The 25163-nt window shown below is 48.6% G+C and overlaps 1 long non-coding RNA gene across 1 annotated transcript; it reads left to right on the forward strand.

Annotated features, from left to right (window-relative positions):
• Positions 1 to 514: 514 nt before the first annotated feature.
• On the forward strand, positions 515 to 24861 carry LOC140849670 (uncharacterized). The gene is made up of 3 exons (XR_012131829.1): positions 515 to 1952; positions 17534 to 17844; positions 23799 to 24861. It is a non-coding gene; the product is annotated as an uncharacterized lncRNA (long non-coding RNA).
• The last annotated feature ends 302 nt before the right edge of the window (positions 24862 to 25163 follow it).

Genomic DNA, 25163 nt, shown 5'->3' on the forward strand with positions numbered 1-25163 from the left:
GGGAATGGAAGGCTGAAGGGCCTGCCCACCTGTGCCTGACGCCCAGCTCTGCTCCTCACCCCCAGAGACAGGGGAAGGACTTTTACAATTTTATTCCTCTTTCACCTAAAAATTTCAGTGGAAGTAGGTAATACAGCCAATGAACTAAAATCCCAAAAGTCTAAACAAACATGCAGTGAGAACTTTCTTGGCACCTCCCTCCCAGCCTCCTGTTCTTTCCCAACAGGCACCCCCATTACCAGTTTTCTGTATATCCTTCCTGAGATGCATTATGCGCACACAAGCATATGTGCACCTGTGCTTTCTCCCCTTCCCCTGCTGCTCTCAACTTGCTTTTCCCACTGAACTCTCCATCCTGGGGACGGTTGAGATACCAGCTCATGAATTTCCACCTTCTGGTTATGGTTGTCCCATCCTCAGTTGCCATTGTGAGCTACACTACAATTTGTCCTCAGTCCCCTGTTGATGGGTATGCAGGTTATTTGCAATATTTTGGACCAGTTATTTTAACTGTCTGCCTCAATTTCTCATTTGTGAAGAATTTAGAACAAGGCCTGGCCCAAGATAATGGTTCAATATGTATTTAACTGTAAAGGGGGCTCTTTTGGTCATTATTATGTTCCTCTTATTTTGGTTTCATTCATTTATTCACTAATACTCTGAACCTAAGTTCACGCTGTTCCCTCTTCCTTCACACACTGTTCCCCCTTCCTCTCTTATCTATCCCTAGTCCTCCCGTGGCCCAGCTATATGGTATTATAGTGCCTTGTCTCTCCTAACCCAAATCACAAATGAAAGCATGCTGTGTCAATACCAATGAATTAATTGACAGAAAGAAAATGTTAGGCTGAAAGGACATTTATATTTCTCATTCATTCATTCAAAAATATTTTTTGTTTGTGCTGAGCACTGTGGTAGGCACCCATGACCCTCTGTCACATCTGAGGTGCCAAGACAGTTTATCATATGCAGTAGAATCTGTGAAAGAGCCCCTCATGGTACATTATCTCCAAAAGAAATATTCAGCAATGGTGGCGTGACTCCTGGACCCTTAACCCAAGGTGAGGACATTAAGAGGGTCAAGAGAGTAGAAACTGGAGAGAGCTGCTGGCTTCGAGGGCTGGGGACTAGGGAGTGTTACCTTTCAAATACCCCAGACCTGGTGAAGGGGCACCCGAAGGATCAGCCGGAGGGCTGGCTCTGTGTCCCCTGCTGCTGGACCCAGAGCCTGCCTCTCCCCAGAGGAAGCTGTGAGAAGACGGCAGCTCCCTGGAAATCTCCCCGCCCGCTCCTTCCCTCTCTGCACTTCAGCTCCCGTCGGGTGAAGAGGCGCAGCAGGCCGGGGAGTCAGTGAGAGAGAAGGAGAGGATGAGGAGCCTCCTTCCCTGCGCAGGGGCCCGTGCGGGCGGCCCAAGCCGGGGGAGGGGCAACTCCACGTTTAAACGGAGCTCTGCGTTTCCGTTATCACCTGGGGTTAGATCTTCATGCCCAACGCGGAGACCACGGTGGTGACTATGGCGGCGGGGAACTTCCTGTCGCCTGGGAGGGAGCAGGTCAGGCGGGATGATGGGAGTTCGCCGCAGGGGATACGGGGCAGCCGGAGTCAGAAGCCGCCGCTGTTCCGTTGCTCCCGGGAGCGGTGAGCGCAGACGCTCGGTACGCGGGGACCTGCTGTCACGTGACGCGCCGTTCCTGGCCGACCCACGTGTGCTCATTGCGTCCTGCGCGCCCCGAGGGCGGGTCTGCCTGCACTGCTGCCTGTTTGGCCCCAGGGGCTGGCACCTGGCATAGAGCACAGGTGCCAGGACACCAGCAGATGCCCAATGATACTGGCCGAAAAAAATGGCTGAGACACGTGACAGCCCAAATGTCCTGCTGCCTGGGAGTTTATTTCATGGTGTCAGTTGGTTGGGTCGGCGGCCTGGGCCGTGGTGGGCGGAAGCTGCCTTCAGGTAAGACCTGCGTCGGGGCTCAGGTAAGTGGAAACGTCCAGACAGAGCCCCTCCGGCTGACTCAGCCTCCCGGTGTGTGAGAGGGTTGGTGGTGCCTGCCGAAGGGGAGGCAGTGGGGTACAGTGGTCCTCACGGGGTTGGGGCTGCATTTCTGCTCCTTGACAGCTATGTGGCCACAGGTTTACGAAGACAGTGTCCTTATTCAGAGCCTACCCTGTGCCAGGGGTGTTCTAATGCTTTATGGGTAGGAACTGCCTCACCCTTTATGACAGCCCTAGGAAGTAGGCTGCTGTTTCTGCCCCTTTATTACCGTTGAGGAAACAGGCATAGAGAGGTTAAGCAACTTGCATGTGGTCACACAGCAAATGGCGGAACTGGTGTAGATGGATGTGTATTAGCTGGAATCATCACAGCAAAAATGCCACAGACTAGCTGGCTTAAACAACTGGCTTAAACATTTTCTCGCAGTTTTGGAGGCTGGAAGATCAAAGAGCCAGCAGGGTTGGTTCCCCCTGAGGCCTGGCTCCGTGGCTTGCAGAGGGCCGTCTTCTCCCTGTGTCCCCACACGGCCTTTTCTCTGGGCACTCTCTCTGCTGCTGTCTCATCCTCTTCTTTTGAGGACACCAGTCCTATTGGAGCAGGGTCCCACCCTTATGACCTCATTTAACCGTAACTACCTCCTTAGGGATCCTAATAGTCACACTTAGGAAATATGAATTTCCGGGGGGACACAGTTCAGTTCACACTGGAACACGCACTGTCTGCTCCAGAATCTGGGTTCTTACATGCCCCCTTTTCACTTTTCTAGGTCTCAAATTTATCACATATAAAAGGATAGTTTTAATGATAATCTCTATGCAAAAGTTGTCCGAGAATCAAATGAGATGATGTGTAAGGGCTTTTTAAAACAATAAAACACTACTCAAATGTGAAGATACTAAAAAGTAAACCTCACAGAGATGAGGAGATGCAGGCTGATGTTTAGGACCATATGGTGACTGGCTGGTTAGAAAGATACTCTCTGTAACAACATTCAAAATTTAACCTTCTCTGGCCTGTCTGTTCCTCTTGCTCACTCCTCCCCATCACCTTCTCAGAGAGATGTCAGGCTATTTCCTACTGCTTGCTCAGAACTCAGCTCAAGTATTACCTCCTACAGGAAGCCTGCCTAGATCTCTCTAGACTTCCTTTTTCTCTCAACAGCCCTGGTGTTCCCTTTAGCTCTAGCATAGAGCACAGGTGCCAGAACAGCCTGTTATTTTCCAGCCTCTTCCCACACTGAAGCTCCTTGGAGGAGTGTCCTCATCTTATATTCTGTTTACCATGATGTCTCAAGCATACCCAGCATGCAGCATGTGGTCAGTGCAGTGTTGAGGTGAGTAGCCCAAATTTCTTCCTTTCTGACAAGTTTTTTTTTCCATTCCACCTTTCCGTCTCTAATCCGTTTCCCCCCTCCTCCTATTCTTCTATCTTCATTTCTAAAAGTTTCTCCTTTCTGAGTTCAAAGCATAACATGCCCTTCCCTAGAAAAGTTGGTGAATCACGTGTAAAAATTTGAAGAATCCCATGTAAAATTAAAAGCCTTGATATCACTACCTGGATGTTTTCTTTAAGCAAAGTTTCTTTAACTCCTTGTCTTCTGCACATATATTTTCTGAACAATTACCATAATTCTGTGCATGCAGTTTTGTATCCTGTAATTTTTTCTTTTCTTTATATTCTGTCAGGCATATTCTCATGTCATTAAAGCTGCTTTGCAGACCTGAGTCTCACTGACAGCTGCATGTCCATTGTCTGTGGAGTTACTGATTTTCCCATATCTATTTCTAGGGCTGTAAATCACCGTTGGCTCTCATCGGCTCCCCCTGCGTCCCCACCTCTCCCTTCTGATGAGCCACCTATTCCATAAGCCCGCAAACTGTTCAGGGCACTTTGTTCTCAGAGAATCAGAGATGCTTCTGTATGCATTTTATTTCCTCCTGAGGGCCTCAACGCCCTTCAAAGGAGGGGATCTTCACTCAGAAAATGACTTTGCCTGGGAACCTAGTTTTTATTGATCCCCAGTGATTCCACCAAGTGAGTAGGTATAAAATATAATCAGCCCATTTACAGATAGAAACACCGAGACACAGAGAGGCTTTTAGCTTCTCCTGACAGGAAGTATGTGTTCTAATATTTGCAAGTAATAGGATGACCTTATTTCTTTTTAGCTGGCGGATGTCTTAGTCTACCAGACTTTCTTAAGGAGAAGCTCCTCAATACTTTTCCTTTTCTAAAGAAAGACTAAACTAAGATGCCCCAAACACTGCATTCTTTATAAAAAGTATTCCAGGAGGCTAGAGAACATACAGACGTTCAACTCCCTTCCACTCCCTCCGAACTCAGCCTCCTTGTCTCCGGGTCTCAGCCCCCAGGCTTTGCCCTGCTGTCTCGGACTGCATTCTCACTCAGCTTCTGAGACGGATCTTGGGAGGCATCCCTGGGGGAAGCATTTTTGTCTCTCCAAGTTGGAATCCTGGGCCCCTTCCCTATGCTTGTCTCTGATCAGACTGAACCATCACAGTCTGCACTCTCATCCCCACTCCAGGTCTGCAAGGACCTTGAAAGCAAGGGTTGTGTGTTTCCCACAGGCACGGTTAGTCCGGGTGCCTGGCGCCTGGCGCCTGGTGCAGGGCCTGGGACGCGGGGGCCCTTGAGTGTGAATCAGTGAATCTCCTCAGTCACAACTGTCTCTGATGAGGATTTTGGGGCCACAAAATGGAAAAAGGGACAAAAGGAGATAGAACTTTTAGGAGAGGAGAAGGCAAAATGAAGTCAAGCTGAGACAATGATAAATAAGTAAATATATATGTTACAAAATATAAACATGCCAGATGGTCTGAACTCCTGGCCTCCTGGGCAGTTACCTTCCTTAGAACAAGTGTTGGCATGTGGTTCATCCATCAGTGTCATATGTGCTGGTCCCAGAGAGGCGGTCCCATTGCCACCCTGGCTGTGCCAGGCTCTTCTCCTTAGGAAACTCTGAGCTAGGCTGTTTCAGGATTCTACGACCGTGTGGAGCTGCATGGGGGCAGCCAGACGGCCTTCCTCCAGCACATTCGTCTCTTTTTCTCTTTCCTCTCTCCCTTTCTTCACTCTGGCATTCACCAAATGCTTGCTTAGCACCTACAGCAGACAGCTTCCAAAGGTGGCCCCCATTGTCCCTCCTCCCAGAGTTCACTCCCCGTATAAGCCCTTCCCTGTACTTGTGGTAACCTTAGAATATAGCAACAATGATGTGATGTCTCTTATGTCATTAGGTTCTAAAAGACTGATTTCCATCTTACTAGCAGATTCTTTCTGTTGACTTCTTGGCTTTATAGCCTTTGGTGAAGTCAGCTGGCATGTGGGAGGGGTTTTGAGGGTGGCTTCCTGGCAATGACCAGTGAGGAACTGAGGCCTTTGTCAGCCATGAGGACCTGAATGCTGCCAATACTCAGTAAGCGGGTGGATCCTTCCCTGGTGGAGCCTTCAGATGAGACCACAGCCCCTGGGCTGGCACCATGATAGCACCCAGTCAGAGCACCCAGCTAAGCTGTGCCTGGATTCCTGACCCACAGAAAACATGAGATAACGAATGTTGTTTCAAGCTACAAAATGTTGGTGGTAATTCGCTGTGTGGCAGTGGACAACCCAAACAGCACTGTGTGCCATTGCCTTGATGCTTCCTACAGGTGCTTTGATCCTTTTGTGTCCTCTCCCGTGATCTCTCCCACCCTGCCATTTCACAAGGCACAGGAGGATTAAACTACATTTCCCAGACTCCCTTGCTGCTAGAGTCCAGAATGTAATTTAGGTTCTGCCAATGAGATGAAGCTTGTGCAAGATTTGGAAAGCAGAACATTATCTGTGGTCATTGCAGCTGATGACCAGGCTTTGGCAGATGTCAGCTTTTTCAGTGGCCACACTCTGTGTCCTACTCTGTTCTTTTCACTTCATGGCTGTGGGGCTGCTGGGGCATCACAGGGATTTCCTACAGTTTCTTGAATTCAGAATTGAAGTAGTGGTGAGAGGATCTTAAGGCCAGAAGCCCAGTAGCAACCCCATGACTTCTACTCTTCTAATTCATCCAATAATTTTGTAGGGACTAATTCCTCATGCTGAATACCCTTCTTCCAAAAATACCTAGACACATTTCTATTTCCTGCATTGAACTGTGCCATCCCCTGGAGCTGCAGGTGAACCCGACATTATTCTTGGCCACAAGATGCTCATACTCTAGTGATGGAGATGGAAAGTTAGAAAGAACTTTCATGATACTGTCCCTTAGCTCCCTACTGAGGTGGTTTCACTGTGAAGTCAATAAAGCTTAAGTTGCAGTACCCCTTACTTGCACGGGTCCCTTCTGAGACTGCAAGAGAGGCCGTGCAATTTTGTTTTCATAATTTTGTGGGCTGTTTTTCTTAATAAAGCATCCTCTCCCCGAATTGTATAAGCTCCTAGCCCCTCAAAACCTGGATCAGCCCCTGGCCCTGCAGAATCTCACCCCCCTGCTTGCTTAGCCTACCAGTCTGGTGTTGGAAATCTCTGGGCTCCATGTAGTCAGCCATGACTGAGCTCCTCAGCCCCACTCACTTGCTGGGTGCCTCCTCTGGGTTGTCCCTCTGGCATTGTAAACTTGACACTTGCTCTTTTGCCAAATTTCCCCTCACCCTGGGGGTCATCTTTGACTGAAGGACATCGTTGACCACTCTCTGGCCCAATCCAGATGCAAAGGGGACATTACTGGTCACCGACTCTTCCTTCTTGTTCCCGCCTTGTTCATGGGACTTATGCTATAGAAAATTCTTGACAGTCAGTGAAAATAAGTGAGAATGGGACACATTTGGCAGTTCTGTCACCAGGAGGGTGGCCTCAGAGGAAGGTGCTACCTGGGGCCAGGGGCCAGGGAGCAGTATCTACCTGGGTGACCGCAGGCAGAACACATGATGTAGGGCCCTGGAAAGTGGCCCTAAAGTCCACTCCCCAAATGGGTAAGGATGGAAGTGAAACTAGCTTTCACCAGGTGAGTATCTAGGAAATTAAAAATAAGATGGAGTCCAGTGACAGGAACGGAGCTGAGAATGACTTAGAGTTCGGGCTTTGAGGGCAAGGGCGGCCTGAGCTCCCCTTTGTCAGGCATTGTGCCTGCTACTCACAGGGCTGTGTCTATGTGTAGGTTCCTCCAAAGCGGGTCTTGAGATGAGATTATGATTCAAGTAATCTCTCTGGGTGATGGCCCCATTGAAGGAGAGTGAGGCAGGAATAGAAGGGGAGTCCATAAGGGAAGTAAAAGGGGCAGGTCTCCACTATGCGCCAGCAGGGCGCCATCCCGCAGGGCCTCTGAGAGCGTGCAGAGCATGCCCAGAGGAGATGGGGGCCTGGGGGTTTATTCCTCCACGGGTTTCCCCTAATGGCCCAGGGGGCTCCTCGGGTGCTCACTTCCCACCATTGCTGGCATGTCCGTTTGCCAGGCCAGATGAGCCCCTGCTGCCGGAGAGACAGGAGCCCGTCCCCTGGCTGAGAACGCGCCCTCGGTGCCCTCCAGGTGGGAGGTGCTGTGGGTGGGGCATTGACGCGCTTGCTCCAGCGGCCGCCTCTGGTATCTTAAAGGCTGGACACCTGTTCGACGCAACCCACCTGTAGGAGCTGACAGCTGGGCCTGCCTAGGGCTGGTGAGAGGGCCAGTGAGTGGCCAGAAGCAGGAATGGCTGACTGAGGAAGGAACTCTCTGGGTCTGAGTCCAGCAGACCAGGATTTAAAACCTGAAATTGCAGCGTGAGAGCCCATAACAGCAATTCCTTAGCCCCTGAGCCTCACCTTTCTCAGGAGTGAGGTGGGGTGACCATAGCACCCACTTTGCAGAGGTATTGAGAGAATTAAATCCATCCCCGGTAGGGCCGCTCCCCCACTTCCCACTAACACCACCGCCCTTGGCTGCTGATTGGCCACAGAGGGTGGTGGGTTCTGCTGACTTACTGATTTTCCCCAGCCAGCCCTGACCTTGGCCCGGGGGTTCCTCCCAATCCCCAGGTCTTGCTCACACTCAGCTCCTACTCATCTTCCCTTTGCTTCAGTTCCAGCAGCCCTTTTAGGGCGAGACGTCCATTCTGTACAGGCTGCGGGTGTCGCTGCGGCCACCAGACAAGGACGCAATAGAGTCCTTGCAGTGTCCTGGCTGGCAGAGCTCCCTGCCACTGTGGGGCCGTGCGGCTCTCTCCTCTCAGCTCATGGGATGACAAGCTTGCAGGCGGCCCCCGTGGCCTCGGCAACCAGGCCAGTGTTTAGACAGTTCCCTCTGCTGTTGGCATAAGAGCTGCACTGGAGTGGCATCTTCACCTCATCACCACCCCTGTGACAGCTCATTGTCTGGGTCCTCTTGCAAAGTCCCCCTCAGCTCCCGCAGACACTTTATGAATGAAGAACCCTCCAGTGGGCTTCAGGGGAAGCTCTGTTTTGAATGCTTTTCCTCCATGCTTGGGTGTCAAACATCTGAGCACCCAGGATGACTTTGAAAAACCTTGGCCCTGGAATCTCTCTCCCTTAAACTTAAACTTAAAAGACAGAAGGATGCTTACTTGTTATTTAGGAGGCTCAGAGAGGTGATTTTCCTCAAGGTGCACAACAAGTTAGTGGCAGAATTAGGGTCAGAACCCATGCTTGCTGACCTTAAATCTTCTGGTATCTGGGGGGTGTGAGAGAGCTTTCGGGTCCAGGTGAAGGCAGGACTCACTTGGACCCACCTTCCTACGTTTTTGAGGGCTCATGAAAAATTGAGTAGAAAATTCTATGAAATCTTCCATAAAGGTGCAGTCAGTGTCATCACGGACTTCATTTTTCTGTGTGATCAGTGGAAGCGAGAGTGATAAAAAAAATAGGTGCACAGGCCTGCAGTCGGACACTTCGAAGTTTAAGTCCAGATTTCTTCAGTGCCAAGCTGTGTGACCTTGGGCAAGTCAGTCAACCTCTTTGTGCCTCAGTTTCTTCATCTTAAAATGCTGATAATTTTTTCACTGAGTTGAGCTAGTCTGGACACCATATGTCCCAGTTAAGGTGAGCTGTGGCTCTTAGTAATGTTGCTATTATTGTTATTACCAGCCTCATAAAGGTTAACTTAAATATGACATCAAGTGAAGGCTCAGTAACAGGTGGCAGAAGATTTATTGCCCTTAGCATTGCTAAAGCTGGAAGTGGCATCCTGGTCCCCCGGGCAGGGAGGCTCCCCTGGAGGAGGAGGGAGAGCACGGCCTTTGGAGGAGATGGGGGTCCCAGTAAAGGCTGAGAGAGGCAGCACCGCCTGTAGCTCAGGCCAGACACAGGGCACAGGGCAGGGACTATGGGTGGTGTGATCCAGATCCCCTGCTCCAAGTTGACTTACAGCCTGAGTGAAAAATGACATTGGAAAACTTAGAGGGAGGGACAAGGTAAAAGGGGCCGAGAGCCCTCAGCCCCTGTGTGATCTTGAGCAAGTGACTTGCCCACTGTAGGTCTCTTCACTTGAAGAGGAAGAGATGCATTGAGCTGACCAGCCCCTCTTAGTTCTGAAATTCTGCCCAAATACCCACTGATCCTTCCATCCATCCATCCACCCACCCATCCATCCATCCATCCATCCATCCATCCACTCACCCACCCACCCACCCATCCACACACCCACCCACCCATCCATCCATCCATCCACCCACCCACCCACCCATCCATCCACCCATCCACCCACCCACCCACCCATCCATCCATCCATCCTCCATCCATCCACCCACCCACCCATCCATCCACCCACCCACCCATCCATCCATCCATCCATCCATCCACCCACCCATCCATCCATCCATCCATCCATCCATCCATCCATCCATCCATCCATCTATCTATCCTTCCATCCATCAACCATCCTAAGCACTAGGCCCCGGGCTGGGCATCAGAAAACTCATGAAGAGGTCTATGGCCAGGGCCCTACCACTGAGGAGTTTGCAGTAGGGTCCAAGGTCCCACAGTTGGTCAGTGGCCCAGACTTCCATTCCAGGGCAGTCTGACCCCACAGCATCACTAGGCCTCACTGCATCTTGATGTTGTGGTCCTTCCTGCCTTTGGGAGCTGCCAGACCATGAGAGTTGTGGGCTCAAACCATTCTTCTACACTACTCCATGCCACGTGCTGGGATCCCCGCCCCAAATGCTTCCACTTCTAATCCTCATTCAATCTTGTGAGACAGGGTCTTCCTGCACCTATAAACTGAGCAGAGAACTGAGGCTCAGAGAGATGAAGAGTTAGCCCAGGCCCTCTCACAGAGCTGGTCTCCGCCCTCCTGTGCCCCGCACTGAGAATCCCACACCGGGTTCGAGTCCTGGCAGCATCTTGGGAAAGCTCTCTCCCTTCATTTCCATGTCCTCATCTGTGAAATGGGAGTGTAGTCCTCATCTCATAAGATTGTTGTGAGTGTTATTTGGTATAATGCATGTGAATGGCACATAGTAAATACTCAAATGTTGTCATCATCATTATACCTATTGTGTGCTACCTGTCAAGGTCAGACAGGTGGTAGTAAGTTTTAAGGAGAGGACTGATGCATTGTCAGTATTTGATGGATGAATGGAAGGGTGGAGGAGGACTCCCTCTCAAGGCCACAGTCAAGGCCAGTGTGCTAAGAGCTGGTCCACAAACGTGCAATCTGAGGTTCTGTCTTCCCCTAAGTGAGGTGGGCACTGGGACCACAATTAATTTCTTTGACCGCAGAGTGGCAGGCAGCAAGCCTCATTAACCTGATGAGTCCCTGAGCTGGGGGATTTGTGTAATCTTGTTTTCCCTTCAGCTGGATTCCAGGGCCACCATTGTGCTCACACTGAAGCCTCAGTAACCCCATCACATGTCCCCGCGGATGCCGGGCGGAGGGCCTGAGTCGTTACTGCTCGTCTGCTCGCCTGAGAGCCTCGCAGACCACCTCTGAGCTCAGGCCTGGCCAGGCCCTCCTCGGGCCTCACTCCCGGGTTGGGGGAAGTGAAGCAAAGTCCCCAACACCCCAGCCTGCAGGGACCGAGACACATGTGAGCACACTGCGTGCTGTCATGGCCACACGGTGCTGGGAGAGGGGGCCTGTGTCCCATGGATGTCCCCACGCCCCCACTCCATACTCACAGGGGTCCATTCTTTGGCTGTCATGTGGGACCCCCATCAGGGTGACTTTAGAGACTTCAGGAGGTCCCCTGAACTGCAGGGCATGGAGCAGCAAGAAGCCATGGAGGGACACTGAGTTTGGGGTCATGCTGCCTGGACAGCTCCTGTTCCCCCCACTTGTTGGCCCAGCAGACATCGCTCTGTTTTCTTGCTGTGTTTTCTCATCTGTAAGCCCACCAGCTCGGGGTAAGGAGGAGGACACCATGATGGGACACAGGATGAGGAACACAGGATGGATCAGAGATGTTGGCTCCCTCTTTCTCATACATTCACTCATTTGACAATTTGGAATTTTCTAGATGCCAGGCCTGGCAATTGAGCAGTGACAGGGCAGACGTAGACAACTGTCTCCATACAAAATTTACTCTTCGTTGGAATGACAGGCACTGAATTATGCTAATGATTCAGTAGTTGCCAGTGTGGTAAGTTCGAGAGAGGGAATGTACCAGGACTGAGAGAGCAAACCTAGGCTGCTAAACTTACAGGGGATTATCCTGGGGAGGGGCCTGGGAGGGGCTCTTCAGGGGTGTCAGTTTTAAACAGAGACGTGCCTGCAGGTTGAGAGGAGTTTGCTCTGATGGGGCAGGGGTTGGGATGGGTAGGGGAGCACCCCACTGGGGACTGTGCTGGCCTGTGCAGTACTGGGAAGTGACAGAAGGGGGCAGGGCGGGGGTGAGAGTGCAGGGCAGTGGGGCAGGCATCTTGCAGCGCTCCCCCACGGCCTGCCTCCCCAGTGCACAGAACAGCTGTGAGGCGAGTCTTAGGAAATATTCTTGGGATAAAGCTATATTTACAAATCACTTTTTCCCAGTAATATCCATCACTCTGTAGTCCTTTGTAGTCCTATGCATGGCCACTGCCATGTCCCCGTGGGCACTGGGATGTGGGTATTTCATTTCTCTGCAGTCTGTTCTCTTCAGACCAGAGAGTCTCTGCCAAAAGCACAAGTGGCCCTGGTGAGCTCTGTGCAGGGGTCCAAGACAGAGGCTGGCGCACAGCAGGGGCCACAGCGCAAGCAGAGGGATGAGCCGGCGAGGGTCTTCCTCTTCAGAGCATTCGGGGTTCCTGACCAGTCTTTTCTCCATCCCGGTGACACTCATTTCATGGAGAGATGCTGACCCCGCCGGGGCTTCAGTGCTTCATGCTGCTAGTGCCAACGAGCCTCCTCGGCAACACCGCCCAGCTGGGGCAGTGATCGCTCCACTTCGTAGAGGAGAAAGCTGAGATGCAAGGTTCAGGGACTCGATGAGGCTGCCCAGCTGTTAGGAGGCAGGGCTGAGGCTGGAGCCCAGGCTTCGGGCTTTGGCTCTGTCCTGGGTCGGTAAATGAACAGTTTTAATGGCGGTACTTTGGCACATCCTCCTGTGACACCGGGCTGTGCATTCTGGGAGTTACCAGGGCCAATGGGGAGGCCAAGAGCTGTGTCTGCGTTCATTTCCCAAGGAAATGGTCAGGAGAATGTTAACTAGAGAAGGTGAACGAGCACATTGGCCTTTCAAGCTCAGCTCTCAGCTCCTCACGCAGAATTTCAGAGCTGGGAGGACATAGCGTCACTTCCCCCTGAGCAGCTTCTTTGTCCTGAGGAAACAGACCCAGAGCGGTCAGGGAACAGCTGCTTGGGGGTGGGCGTGGGCTACAGCCCAGGGTTTCTGGGTCCCCTTGGGTGGGCTTTGGAGCTCAACCACATTAACACTGACCCTGTAGAGGTGGCCGCTTCCCACTTCACACCCTTCCTGGACGAAATATCTGCAGAAATAATCCTGCCATGAGACACCTCCTTAAGTGACATTTCATCCCTGGGACTGTTCTTTAAGGAACACTTGATTTTAGGTTTTAGCTCCAAATCCTTCATGAGTCAAGAAGGATTTCACAGGAAACTTGAAACTAGGGGAAGATTGGCAGGTGGCCGAGTGAGGTATCTTGAAGCATGGGTTCAATTTGCTCCCACCCGTTGTGTGTGACATTGGGCAAGACATTAAGATCTCAAGTCTGTTTACTCATCTACAAAGAAGGAATTAAAAAAATCACTTCCCCTTAACCTCATATGGTTGCCGTGGCAATTAAATCTATACATACAGACAGTAGGGGTGAGCAATAATCATGGTTTCATGTGAAGAATGAGTTTTCTGAGGCACTAATATGATTAAATGACTCCTTTATTAAAATTCTACAATGCTTTTTTCTACTCACTCATACATTCATTTATCATGTATTGAGTATCTAGTATGTGCCAGGCACTGTTTTAGGCACAAGGACACAGTGAGAAACAAAACAGACTAAAACCCTGACTTGCACTTAGGATACAGTAGAGAAGACAGACAGCAGACAAGCTGAAGAGGTAAAACATAGAGCAGGGGGAGATAGTCTGGGTGTGTTTGGGGAACACAGGATACCCTTGGGCCTAGATTGAGAGGGCTGGGGGAGTATACAGGCTCTACCAGGCAGGGAGGGGCTCGGAATGTCAAGCCCACACTTCCACCCTTCGTGAGATGGAGAAGCACCGGAAGATTCTGGGCCGAGGAAGAGACGTGATCAGGTCATGTTTAATAAGCTCTCATCACCAGGGTCGAGCATACACTGCGGGGAGGACAGGGGCAGAAGCAGCTGTCCCAAGGGGGACGGTGTCTGGGACCAAACAGTGTTGGGAAGGCCGTGAAAAGTAGAACACGATAGTTCTGTTATTTGCCCTTGGTATGGCTGCTGGTTTGCCCCCACTGTTTGGTGATTGTGGGGTGTGAGCTCATTTCCAGGGGACACGCTGCCGCTGGGGGTGGAGATGCATTTTGAAGGAGATTTTGCATGCGCTTCTTCCAAGTGCCCCAGGCACCCCCCTCATCAACAGTAGGCTACCAACTTAATTTCTAAAACAACCAACAAATATTGATTCATGATAGTAGAACTATTACCTGGCCTGACTTTGTAGGTTAATTTCTCTGCTTCAAGGTTCTTCAACCACATAAGGGGTGTAACTGCTGACACTAAATATGGGTGTAAACTGTGTGAGAGAATTCTCTTTTTTATTAAGGTATTATTGATATACACTCTTATGTAAGTTTTACATGAAAAAACAATGTGGTTACTGCATTCACCCATATTATCGTGTCCCCCCGATACCCCATTGCAGTCACTGCCCATTAGTGTAGTAAGATGCCACAGAGTCACTATTTGCCTTCTCTGTGCTACACTGTCTTTCCCATGATCCTCCCGCACCATGTGTGCCAGTCATAATGTCCCTCAATCCCTTTCTCCCTCCCTCCCCCACCCCTCCCCTTTGGTAACCACTCCTCCCTTTTGGAGTCTGTGAGTCTGTTGCCGTTTTGTTCCTTCAGTTTTGCTTCGTTGTTATAGGGAGAGAATTCTTAAAGGGTGACATGGTTGAGAGACACCAGATTGTCAGTCAGCTCCCGAGGCTGGTGGCTGGTGGCAGGATTTTTCTAATCCATCCCTCCCTGAAGGTATAGTCTGCTTTCTAGCAGCATCCTCAACTCTCATTCCCCATCGTGTTGGCCGAGGGCCTTGCCTCCTGACCCCAGCCAGCCCACTAACACCCCAGCCTGAAAGTTAAACAAACTCTGTCTCCCGCAGGTGGCCACAGGTCTCCTGTGCCAGTCCCTGGTTGTCAGTTCCTGCCCTTTTTTGTGCCTTGGACATTTCCTTTATAGCTTTTGCGAGCTGGACTCTACATTTAAATTACGTTTTGTGTTTTCTCCAGTGTGTGGCAGGAGGGTTTTCCAGCTGTCTAGCCCATCACATTGCTAGAAACCCACTTGGTTCCCCATGTCACCATCAGTGCCTTTTGACAGAGCTAGATTTAAGGTCAGTTAGCATCAGAGTCACCTTAGGAATGGGTAATAAATAAAATGCATATTCCCTCATTTCACCCCATAGCCATCAAGTCAGACTTGTGGGAATTTGGCCTGGGAATCTGCATTTTAACAAACGCCCAAGGTGATTCTGATGCGTGTACAAATATGAGAACCACTGCCTGTTTGACCATTCAGGTTTATTAATTAACCCAGGAAAGATTTATGAAGCACCTACTGTGTGCCTGGCACCACATAGGCTTCACAGGATGCAGACATAGTAACACTTTTCTTTCTTTAAACAGCTCCTAGCCTGGTTCAGAGTTGGCAAGCTTTTCCTATAAAGGGACAGATAGTAAATATTTAGGCTTTGTGGGTCACATGATCTTTGTAAAAGCTGCATAGACAATGTGTAAATAAATAGGTGTAGCTGTGTTCCTAAACATTTTATTTACAGAACAGGTGGCGGGTGGACCCAGCCTGGTTTGCTGAACTCTGGTGTAGTTAAAGGAGATCCATGACGAAAAGGATCATAATGCAGGCAGCTGGGATGGCAAGGTGTGCAGGAGGTGTGGCAGCACCAGGAGAGGAGCCCCGGGGAGGTGCCCAGAGGAGCTGACATGGGGGCTGAGGCCTGAGGGGTTCTGGGGGACAAGCTGCAGGCTAGCACCCAACAGTTAGGTTGTTGGCGTTCTTTGCTGTTGTAAGCAGTGCCGTAAAGACCATCTTTAACTTTACAAACTTGTCTGATTCTTTGCGTAGGGCAGAGGCACTGTTTAAGGTGTTGGTGTCACACTTGCCAGACGCCCTGGGAAAAGGAGAGTTCATAGCAGCCTCGCACCCTCCAGGGGTGTGCCGGCCACAGGGGACATCTCCCTCCACCCTCACCAACGTGGTTACCAACTTAATTTCTAAAAGCACCAACAAATATCAATTCATGATAAGACATAGTCTGGCCTTCAATCACAAAATTAACAACTTAGACTGGAAAACCTTGCTTGCCCTTTTGTTTTCAAAATATGTTCCAGTTTTCCTGTAATTGAGATACAACTGATATGTACCTGTTCTGTCTGTTTTAAGGTGTACAACATGTTGATTTAATGCATTTACACACTGCAATCTGATTACCACAGTGCCTTAGCTAAGACGTTACTTAGCTCAGGTTTTGTTACTTAGTGTTGGGTAACACAGACTGTCCCATTGGGGAGTTCGCAGGGCTTCCCCAGGGGTGGGCATGACTTCTGTCTGACGTAGGAGGAGGCTGACACCCAATCTCTTCTTTGCTGTGTGAACAGCGCAGTCTGCTGAGCCCACTCAGAAGTCAGCTCTTACACCGTGGCTAAATGCACACCCACATCAGTAGAAGGGAGACCCAGGGGGCCTGTTTGATCTCAGTGGAAAGCTGGCCCAGGCTGGCATTTTGACATTTGGAAACAGTGAATACAATTACCCATCTGTAGAACAAAAGGGATTTTTTTTTCCTTTAAGGGAATTGATATTTTGCCCATGGTGGGGCTTCTCTGTAAGAGGCCCCTTCGGACTGGAGCAGTATGAAGAATCCTCCTCAAAGTTCAATGCGAGAGACAGGGGAGGAAGGTGGGCTCGTGCCAGGAGTTACGTCTTCCTCTGTAGCTGAACTTGTAAGCAGAGAAGGGCGGGGGACAGGCCAGCGAGAGCCGCCACAGCCCTTTACAGTTTGCTCGGGGCTTCGGCAGACCTGCGCGTCTTTCCCTCACACGGCCCTGTGAGACAGCTGTGGCTAGTTCCTCATTGACAGATGAGGTCAAGGAGACCAGGCCTCGGGGGATTGTCTAGCATCACATGGCCAGCCGGTGGCAGGGCTGGGGCATGAACTCGAGTTTCCTGGCTTCAAATTCTGTTCTTTTACCACCTGTTATGGGTTGAATTGTGTCCCCCTAAATTCATATGTTCAAGTCCTAACCCCCAACAGTTCAGAATGTGACCTTATTTGGAATGAAGGTCTCTGTACATGCAGAGAGTTAACATGAAGTCAGAGTGGAATAGGGTGAACTCCTAATAATCCATGTGGCCAGAGAGACACATACAGAGGGAGGGCAGTGTGAACACACAAGGAGAACTCCATCAAAGGCCAAGGACCACGTGAGGCGCCCAGAAGCCAGGACCAAGGCCTGGACCTGAATCTCCCGCACAGTCCTCAGAAAAACCACCCTTGTGACACCCTGATCTGAGTTTTCCACCCTCCAGAACGAGGAGGCAGTCAGTTTCTATTGTTTAACCACCAGGTCTGTGGTACTTTGATACAGCGGCCCCAGAAAGCTAACACACTGCTCGCTGCGGTAGTGACCCACTGGGTGGCAACACCTCACTGAGAACTGAGTTTTGCTTTCCCCATACTTTTTCTTCCTGTCCCCAATATACTAGAGACAGCTAACTCTGCTCCCTCCCCTAAGACTGACTACATTTCCCAGCTTCCCTTGCAGCTAGCTATGACATTGACCATGTTCTCACCACAGGGTGTGAGCAGAAGTGCTATGTGTCACTTCTGCAACTCTTCCCCAGGAGGAACTTGCTTGCCCTCTGATTTCTTTCTTTCCCACCTTTGTGCAGGCCAGCATGTGGCCATGGAGGGCCATGGGTGACCAACTTCCATCCTGTGGGTGTCGAGCAACAAGGTGGAAGCCACTTGCGTCCTGGAGTGACTTGGTGGAGCAGAGACGCCGCTCACCCTGGGAGCCTGCCTTTCTCTGGGCTGACGCGAGACAGAGGAAAGAGCTTCTCTTGTTCAGGCCACAGTGTTTTAGGAACTTTGGGTTATAGCAGCTTAGACTTCATACTTTAACGTGTGTATTTGCCCTTTGCTGCCTTTGAAAATGGTTGTGTAGCAGGCCTAAAGCTGAAGTTGTACTCCAATGATCCGAGTAAGTGCTTTTTTAAAACAGCTTTCTCAAAGTATAGTCGACTTACAGTGAACTGCACATATTTAAAGTGCATGAGTTGATAAGCTTTGACGTATGTATGTACCGATGAAGTCATCACTGCAATCCAGATAATGAGCTGTTGCCTTGGGAAGTTTTGACTCCCTGGGATTTGTTCCCCAGAAGCCCTCGTGCTTCAGTGAGGAGAGAGACCAGTGATTGCTTCTGAGAGCAGTTAGTGGGGAGAGAGACCCTGGGGCTGGGGACCGGACAGAGAAGGTGGGCCTGATACCTGGAGGCTGAACTGCAGGGGGCCTGGGAACCAGGGTCCTTAAGAAGGCTCTCGAGTGATCCTAGTGTAGTCACGTCAGAGAAAATCCCCTCTGGGGTCCTTTCCTGGGGGATGTAGTGACTTCAGGGCAAGACCGGGCTTCAATTCTCTGTCCCCGCCCTCTCCACACATCCACATGGCCTCCTGAAACAGAGCATTAACTTTATGTTCCACAAAGAAAAACAAGGACAAAAACCTTGTTATTTTTCTGATTAATGGGGAAGTTGTCCAATCGGCGACACTTGCATTACATCTCTGTAATATTAAACTCATGCTTCTTTAGTTTTCATTTATTTTATTGGATTGTATGGAGATGTTTTAAGAGTAAGGCTGAGCGGGTGGGAGTGGGAATCTGGGATGGAGGCCATTTCTGCCACATGCAGAAGGCGAGCGCTGTGTAAGAAGACTTACGCAGACAAGGAGTCCTTCACTCAGTGAAAGTTTCTTCTTCCAGAGGATATCTGGCTTCATGATTTATAACAAGCCAAGGCTTTTCTGGTTCCCTGTTTAGAAAGTGGATTCCTTACTGTGCAGTTCCCACTCGGAGCTTCCTTCCTGCGGCAGTATGACTGCCTGGAATATAAATTCTCAGAGGACTGGCCAAGACCACAGGCACTTAGATTCTCCGCTACTCTTAAATGTTGTGATTCTCAATAAATAACCCACAGCCAAAGCAAGGCGTTTTGTTTTGATTTGTCACAAAGAGTTTTCCAGCCTGTTTTTATTACCCGAAGCGTGAGCATCTCAGTGTCCAAGAGCGGATGCTCTGAGCCGGGTGCTGTGTTAGGGACACTCACTCTGCCTGGTGAGGGTCTCTGGGTCCCCAGGTGTCTGCCCTGCAGAGGTGCTGTGGACCCCGGGCCCTGACACCATCACCTCCAGCAGCACCCATGGTGGCCTGTTGAGAAAACTTCAAGCAGAGAAGCAGCAGTGTCCACAGGAGTGGTGACCAGCTGGGCGGCTGTGCTCTACCTGGACTGGACCCGCGGTGGAAAGGGCGTCCAGGGAGGGACCTGTCCTGGGGATGCTCTACGACCGAGAGGGAGGGAGGAACTTGTAGGCAGCACTCAGCCTTGGTAGAAGCAGGGAGTCTTGGACTCCGCACCCCAGGGTGCCTTCCCACCCCTCTGAACACACACAGAGCTGCGGACCTGGCTGAGCTCTCAGTGGGGGAGAGTGAGCCTCAGGGCCTCTGAGCTGCCTCTCCTCTGTGGCTGCCGTGTGACTTGTGGGCTTTTCCCTGGCCTTCCCTGGCAAGGGAGCAGCCTCTTACCCGAGCACCGTGGGCACAGAAAGGAGGCTCGGACAGAACCTCCGTGACTCTCCAGTTTAACTCTTGCCGCGCTCCAAGGAAGCAGAGGCTAAGGGAGTTCCCAGGGCTTCCTGACCTGGCCACACAGCGAGTTTGTGCGGAGCTGGGGTGAGTTTTTAAACCTTTAACACCATCGAGCTAAGGTAGTTGCCATGACAACCAAAGCTGTCTTTCTAGTCCTGCCTCTTCACCTGAGTTGAGAATGAGGTTTCTTGTGTTCCTTTTTTCTAAGTTTGCAATGTCTTACTTAGTTCTCCTTTTTTTTAAGTTTTCCTTTTATCAAAATTAACATGTACTCAACTTAAAGGGCCCAATAATTTTCCAGGGCTTGCTACAAGCAACAGCAGCCTCCTGCCCATCTCTCCCAAGCCTTCCCTGGAGGCCACACATTCCAACTCTTTTGTCTGTTGTTGTTCGTTGATTGGTTTGTTGTGATCACCTTCATATGATGAAGCAATGGGCTGATGTTACTGCTGGTTGCCTCCCTCTGTGGAAGATTGGCCTTACCTCCCTTTCCCCCTCATCTCTCCCCTCTCCCCTCTCCCCTTCTCTTCTCTTCCCTCCACCTTTGGATTCTTCCAGCTTCCCAGTTCATTTCCTCTTAATTTTCTTAGGTTCATATGTGCCTTTTTATTATTATGACTAGGTAAATGTTGTTCAGACATATTGGGTACTTTACACACGTTTGTTCCTAAAGAAGCATGTCTTGGTGATTTCTGACTTGAGCCCATCTAGGCTCAATGGACAGTTCATGTCTGGGCTTTCCCCCATCACCCTGGGGCTTCCCTTGGCCTCTCTCTTGGAGTGGATCCTATTTTCCTATATGTTGTATCTTTTTCTTAGTTGGCTTATTCCTTTTCTTTTTAATGCACATCCTTTATAGCTTTCTGAGAAAAAGTGCATGAGACATCCAGTTTTAAAGACCTGGCATATCTGAACATCTTCTATGTTCACACTTGATAGAGAACTGGGCTGGGTGTAGAATTCTAGGTTAAAGATTACTTTCCTTCACAGTTACCATGGGATTGTGCCTCTGCTTTCTGGGAGGGGGGATTGTTGTGTGGAGATGCCTGACGCCATCGTAACTCTTGGCCCTTTGCATGTGACCTGTTTTTTTTCTCTCTGGAAGACTGTGTCACCCTCTCTTTGTCTCCAGTGTTCTCAGCTGTCGTGATGATGTATCTTGTAGGGATCCTCTTTGGTCCATTGTGCTGAACACTCAATGGACTCTTTCAATCTGAAAACTTAAGCCTTTGGTTCTAGAAAATATTCTTGAAGGTTATTTCTTTGAAAATCTCCTCTCTTATTTTGTTTCTGTTTTCCTTTCTGGTGATTTCTCCGTTCCATATAATGAATTTCTTGGACAGGGCTCTAATTTTCTTATCCATGCCCCCCCACCACCAACCAACCTTTACTTCCATTTTCTTCTATATTCTGAGAGAGTTTTCTCAAATTTACCTTCAAAATCTTTATTTTTACCATTTCTATTACTATATTTTAAAATTCCAAGACAACTTATTCCCTTCTACTTATTTATTTTTTGGTTTTGACTCTCCCTTTTATATAGCATCCTGTTCTTCTTTCATGAATTCACTATCTTTTGTGCATTTTGTATTTTGTCTCTATATTTAATCTTCAGGGATTCCTTGGATGTCTGGTGATTGCCTCCTCTCTCTCCCTTCTTCCTGCATAACTGTGATCATTGAGCTGACCTACCAACTTTGATTTTCCTCATTTTCTAATCCATCTGGCATAATCCTGTCACATCAGTCTTTCTTAAATGCCAAGTCAACATGTTATTCAGCTGGTGAAAAGCCTTCAATGGTTCCCTATTTCCTACTTCATTAGACCTAAACATTGCCATTTTTAACATTCCCAAACTCTGACTCCACCAAGCTATGCCCCACACCTCTTGTCCTTATAATGTAGACACTCTTGTGTGGTCAGAGTTGGAGATAAGGTAATAATAACACTATGCACATTAAGATAGCAATTAGGTGATGATAATACAAAGAATATTAAGAATAATAGTAATCAATGATGATAAAACTTTATCTGCTCACAGACGGTATCACTTTCTTCTAACAGCTCTGTTTTGCCCACATTATTACGCTCATCTTGCAGGTAAAGAAATGGAGGCTTAAGCAGAGGAAATGATAAACCCAAGATAACACAGTGGGTAAGCAGCAAACCAGGACTAGATCCATAGCCCACTATTCTGTCCACGGCATTGTCTACCGACACAGGTGATGATTCACCTGGGCAGCAAGGCTTCTTTAAGGCCACCCACTGATAAATGGCATGACCACATTCATTGACCATGAGCTCCCGTGTCTTTCTGCTAAGTGCCAGCTCCTCTCTGTACATACAGTGATCTGTTGTATACATTTTGTACCTTGCTCACAAATGTGTGAAAAGCCTTGGCTGTTCTGGTGCCACAGCCAAGGGGAACTGCTTAGTGTCTTCAAGGATCGTCAGGATTGGTTGGCTTCCTTCTTTCCATATAATTTTTAATAGACCAGTAATATCTCTCCAAGCACTGCAAACCTCTGGCTTGGACCAAGAAACCCGGAATTGTTTAAATGAACATTAATTTCCCATGAGCTAGGGTTATAGGCTCTCTGGAACTTCTTAATGAACAGCTACACTGTCTTTTTGAAGCTTTGATGTGTGATTTGACAACACACGTTTGAAGGTCACACTAAGGATTGCTGGTTGATCTTTCTGAACATTAAGGTCTCTGGAAGTTGACCACTGACAGAGTCCGGTGCTCGCTCGTTTCCTTGGTGAGGGCTTAGGGCTGCCTTGTCAGTTCTCTCCCCCACACATGCTTCCCTGGTGTCTTACTCTTATTTATTTATTTTTTTCCCCTTTTGAGAGGGCATCTCTCATATTTATTGATCAAATGGTTGTTAACAGCAATAAAATTCTGTATAGGGGACTCAATGCTCAATACACAATCATTAATCAACCCCAAGCCTAATTCTCATCAGTCTCCAATCTTCTGAAGCATAACGAACAAGTTCTTACATGGTGAACAAGTTGTTCTTACATGGTGAACAGTACAAGGGCAGTCATCACAGAAACTTTCGGTTTTGATCACGCATCATGAACTATAAACAGTCAGGTCAAATATGAATATTTGTTTAATTTTTATACTTGATTTATATGTGGATCTCACATTTCTCCCTTATTTTTTTAAATAAAATGCTGAAGTGGTAGGTAGATGCAAGATAAAGGTAGAAGACATAGTTTAGTGCTGTAAGAGAGCAAATGTAGATGATCAGGTGTGTGCCTATGGACTAAGTATTAATCCAAGCTAGACAAGGGCAGCAAAACATCCACGGATGCAGAAGATTTCTCTCAAAACAGTGGGGGGTAGGTTCTAGGCCTCACCTCTGTTGATCCCCAATTTCTCACCTGATGGCCCCCCTGCGACTGTGCCTGTCTTAGGTTGTTCCTCCCTTGAGGAATCTTACCCGTCTCTAGCTAACCAGTCATCTTCCGGGGCCATACAGGGAAATGTAAAGTTGGTAAGTGAGAGAGAAGCCTTATTGTTTGAAAGGGTTAGCTTTTTACTTCTTTGCAGATTTATGCCCTGTGGCTTCTATGCCCAGCATTTGTCTTGAGGTATCTTTACCACCTGGAGGAATTATGATGCTCGGTAAATTCAATATGAGGCACGAATTCTACTTAAGGGTTGTAATTAGGAAGGAAGAAGAAAAGCTATAAAAGTAGCAGACGGAAGAAAACATGGGAAGATTGATTATTTCTTTGACATATCTTCTTGTAGAGTAACATAAGCATGTATAGGTTTTAAACTACTAATTAAATTGTGTACACACATTAACATAATAGGAATACAGCTACATAACAAAAGCAGACCTACAATTACCAGCCATATCCAGTGAAACCAAGAAAACCAGTTAGGCACCCTAAGCATTTGTGAAAACTTATCAATGATATGATGGATATTGTCTAACTGAATTTGAATAGTTTGAGAAAAATCAGACAAATTAAAACAACACATTCCTGGGAACTGTTCACATCCCATATGTTCTTTTAACAGTAGATAGTCTGTAGTCACATGATTTTGGAGCGCTGCAACTTGCACTTCTCCTAATTCTTGGTTGAGTTCGGACAGTATAGATCCAGTCAAATTTGTTGTTTTACTGTATGCACAGGCCAGCTTAGATATCTGTCTTACTCTTATTTTTAAGGGATTTAGTGAAACAAAACATTTTAAGACTCAATCACACCACTTTGTTGAAGACGAAATCAAGTCCAAATTTTGCTTTATTTTATCTTTTTCAGCTTCTTCTCCCCTGGACTGGACTAGTGGGGGACTACTTGAGCAAAACCCAGAAAACCCAGGTTCAGCCCTGATGATAAGTGACTGCATGATGTTGGACAGGACACAGCACCTCTGAACGTGAATTTCATGATGGGGATTAAATGAATGGCTCTCAGAGCAGCTCTGACATTCTGTGAATTAAGCACACTTGCTTCAGATTTCAGTTTCCATGGAATTGGAGGATTGAAATGGCAATGAACCCTCCTTCATATCATCCTAAGACCCCAAACTGAATAGTCCTGTTGGGAGGAACCTATCTGTGGCTCCTTCTCCAGGGGGCACAGGTGAAGAACACCGTGCAAGAGGGACTATCTTTTTAACTATCTCCTTCTGATTTCAAACACAATGGTTCTGCTAAGTCGCTTTTTTTTCCCCTGTGAAAATGATGTTGTGAGAAAATGTAACCAGTACAATTATACTGAACTTTCATAAGATGAAATGTTAATAAAATTGATGTTTGGCCAATAAAATACTTGATGCCAAATTAAATAGGCCTGAAGGGAATTCTGCTTTGGAGCAAACACCATGGGAAACAGGATGAAAAGGAAATTAATATTTTTGAGCAACTATATGAATTTCTCCAGAAATACAAGTATATAAGTTGCAACATCTTTGGCTTTCCCAGAGGGAGTAAAGCATAGTGGCCAAAGATGTGCTGAGGACAGATTTCCTGAGTCCAGATCCCAGCTTTGCTCGTTCTTGTCTGCCAGCCTTGGGCAAGTTATGTTCCCTCTTAGTGCTTCAGGTTTCTGGTGTGTGCACTGGGGCTAATAACAGTATTTCCCCGCGACTGACATTGTTAGGAGGATTCTATGTATAAGGCAGTTAGTAATGCCTGGAGCCCAGAGGTGTTCAGTCTACATTAGGGATCATCATTAAAGAGTCATGGGCTTGAAATGAAAAGGTTCTGGAGAGATTGTGTGTTCAGAGCCCTGCCGTGGGGCACGAGGCTTGGCTCCCTTCTTTATCCAGGAGACACTGGGGGCCTTGAACTGTTGAAGGACTTTCCCAAAGCCACACAGCAGGTCTGCAATAGGAAGAAGGGACTGTTAGCAGTCAGCACAAGTGACCTGTAGACCACAACTCCTGTTTCTTTGCATGGCAACAAGGTGATGATGATCCAGGACACTGAGGAAAAACATTCTGGTTATTTAAGCTTCTGGGTAGCCACCAGCCACTTTTTCCTGGGGTAGCTGGGAGAGTAAATTAGGTTCATGGCTGAAAACCCTTACTCTCTGGTCCACTGCACCTGCTGCCAGGGTTTGTTCCCTTCCTTTTGTGCCTGGGGCTCCCCATCCAAGCCTCTGCTGGGACCCCGGGACCAG

This window comes from Manis javanica, chromosome 5 (assembly GCF_040802235.1).
Source record: "Manis javanica isolate MJ-LG chromosome 5, MJ_LKY, whole genome shotgun sequence".
In the NCBI taxonomy this organism is placed as follows: Eukaryota; Metazoa; Chordata; class Mammalia; order Pholidota; family Manidae; genus Manis; species Manis javanica.